This window comes from Schistocerca nitens, chromosome 6 (genome assembly GCF_023898315.1).
Source record: "Schistocerca nitens isolate TAMUIC-IGC-003100 chromosome 6, iqSchNite1.1, whole genome shotgun sequence".
In the NCBI taxonomy this organism is placed as follows: domain Eukaryota; kingdom Metazoa; phylum Arthropoda; class Insecta; order Orthoptera; family Acrididae; genus Schistocerca; species Schistocerca nitens.
The window spans coordinates 682,580,428-682,583,428 of NC_064619.1; the positions used below are offsets into that span (position 1 = coordinate 682,580,428).

Consider the following 3,001-nt stretch of genomic DNA (forward strand, 5'->3'; position numbering starts at 1 on the left):
ACAACAACGCGAGGATAGAAGAGAACTTGAGCTTAAAATCAAAGGAGTCACTAAGCACTAGTTCATTCCACGATACCAAGAGTATCATGGTATAGAAATGGAAAAACGCCAAGGAACTTCACGACAGTTACAGCACTGCAGAAATTTAATCATTGGAAGTTCGATAAACATTTCTACCGGCTCAACTTAAGCGCCACCCCTCTATGTGTTTGCAGAGAGGAAGAACATCCAACGCACACAGGTATGCGTATCTCCTCTATAATGTCCTCGGAACACGTACCACATAACTGTATTTGCAAATAGTCTTCGCGTTCTTGCTCCTCAGTTCCTAAGCGGCTTCCATAGCTTCATAGCTTGCTAACACACAGTGGCCGGCACGGTAGCTCGACAGCTGGGTAAAAGAGGTGTATCTTTACAGGGAGCCTTTAGGCAGAAACTTTCTTCCGGAGAAAGTGCTGAAGAAATAACAAATGACATAGTTACAGAACAGAAGCATGCTTCAAAAGACAGAACGAGAGAAATTCCTGTTGAAACAAGAATTAAGTACATAGAAAGCAAAGCTTACAGTCAAACATATGGAAATGATCCAGTTTGTGTGCACTACAGACGAAACCATAAAGGAATGTACGCTCCCAAGAAAACACGAAAAACATGCATTAGGCAAGGTGTAATTTCAACTGGAAACCCTTGTCCCATTTGCAGAGATGAATTCACACAATGGTGAAATATTAAGTTTCATGAAAACTGGTTTGTGTCAAAAGCGCCACGCGGAACTCTTGGTTGCAGTTGAGAAAGCTAGAGACTATGGGCTTTTAGTATTTGATGTACCTCTACGGACCTATGATTACTCTCGTCACTACAAGTCTTGATGCAGTCTGAGCCCATCTTTGAAGATTTAATTGCTCTGAATTGTAAAATTTAAGGTAAAACTGGAAGATATGGAGGAACCAACATATGTGATAGTTGGAGGTGGAATAGCAGGTGTTTCATGTGCAGAAAGCCTGTCCTTTTACTCTCCTGGAGTAAAGTGCTTATTAATAACTGCATCTCCTTTGATTAAAGCAGCAACAAATGTAACTGCACTCACCAAAACTTTAACAGAATTTGAAGTTGAAGAAAGGGATGTACACACTCTCATAGAAACATACCCTTCTATCTCAGTGATTGAAGACATAGTTGTAGATGTTGATGCTGAATCCCACAGAGTTCACACCAAGCAAGGACGCACAGGTAGAATACAAGAAGCTTTGCATCTGTTCTGGGGGATATCCAAAACTAATAGATAAAAATAATCCTTACTTGATTGGTATCAGGGACACAGAATCAGTTGAACAGTTTGAAAAACGTGTAAAAAATTCGAGACGAATTTTAGTTGTAGGAAATGGTGGCATTGCAACTGAAATCGTACATGAAATAAAAGGTCTAGAAAAAATTTGGGTCATATGAGACAATCATATATCAGCTCCATTTATTGACCCGGAAGCTGCTGCATTCTTTCAAGAAGAGATAAACAAAAAGGGCGAAAATAATCAAGAAAAGTCAGTAGTGAAGAGGATGAAGTACACATTGTCAAAAATGAAACTAACTGATGAAAGGGGTGCAGCTTTAGGTCCAGACTGGCATTTAAATTTCAACATATCAGGAAGCCAGCTGGAGAACTCAAAAGTTACTGTAGAGTACAATTGTGAAATAAAGCAAATTCTTACAGCAGACGAGTATCATTTGAAGTACAATTCAGAGGAAAGTGATTGGCCAGTCTTTGCTGAACTGACAAATGGAATTATCTATGGCTGTGACTTCATTGTATCTGCGACTGGTGTGATCCCAAATACCTTTTTTGTGAAAGATTTGAAAGATATAGACTTTACTTCTGATGGTGGCTTAAAGGTTGATTGGAAAATGGAAACATCTGTTCCGGATATTTTTGCTGCTGGAGACGTTTGTACAGCATCATGGCCCCATGGTTTCAGATGCGGCTCTGGACACAGGCTAGGCAAATGGGATCTTAAGCTGGAAAATGTATGGCAGCATCAATAACAAATGAGGAAATTATGCAAGATTTTTGTTTTGAACTATTTTCTCATGTGACAAAATTCTTTGGCTATAAAGTGATTCTGTTGGGTCTTTTCAATAGTCAGAAACTGAACAGTGATTATGAACTTTTGGTAAGAGTAAGGAAAGGAAATGAGTACATAAAGTTGGTAATAAAAGATGGTAAGGTACACGGTGCAGTCTTGATTGGTGAAACTGACTTGGAAGAGATGTGAGAAAATTTAATACTTAATCAGCTAGATGTCATTGTGTATGGGGAGGATCTTCTTAATCCTGACATTGACATAGAAGACTACTTTGATTCAACAACAGAATTACAAGCTTTTGTTAATTGCACTTTGATTAAACAACAGAATTACAAGCTTTTGTTAATTGTACTTTGATTAAACTACAGAATTACGAGCTTCTGTTAATTGTATGCAACCTATTTGTATTTTTGCTGGTGTTACTTATGTCTTTCAAAGCTATTACTATTGTGGCTTGATAACTATGCCACTCCTTCTGTTAAGGAAATAAATTTTTGATTAGGTATTCAGTATGTTGGAATTTAATGATATCGTACCTGTGTTTGAGAGTTGAGGCAAATTTTTTTATAGGAGCCGATTAAGTTATGTCATATGTAATTTTATTTCTGTGACAGTGAAATTTGCTGGTCATAAAATTGTGTTTGAAGTTTAGCATTTTTGCTAGCTCACTTTATATTACATGCAAATAAATTAAAAAGTGACTGTGGCAAAAAAAAAGAAGCGTATTCCGTCAGAGGGTTAGATTCCCTCTGTAATAAATAAACTGAGTTAATGGATCAACGACGAACTTAGTAGGATGTCTGACGACGTCCGCCCCGAACAGATGCAACGAATGAAAACGAACAAAATGAGATTTTTTTTAAAAAAAGTCTCGAATTCTATGCTTATAGTTGCGTATTCGCGTCGAACAGCTGCTTTTTTTT

General features: G+C 37.6%; 1 pseudogene; it reads left to right on the forward strand.

The window, feature by feature from the left end:
• Positions 1 to 724: 724 nt before the first annotated feature.
• On the forward strand, positions 725 to 2,435 carry LOC126263564 (pyridine nucleotide-disulfide oxidoreductase domain-containing protein 1-like; annotated as a pseudogene).
• Positions 2,436 to 3,001: the final 566 nt, after the last annotated feature.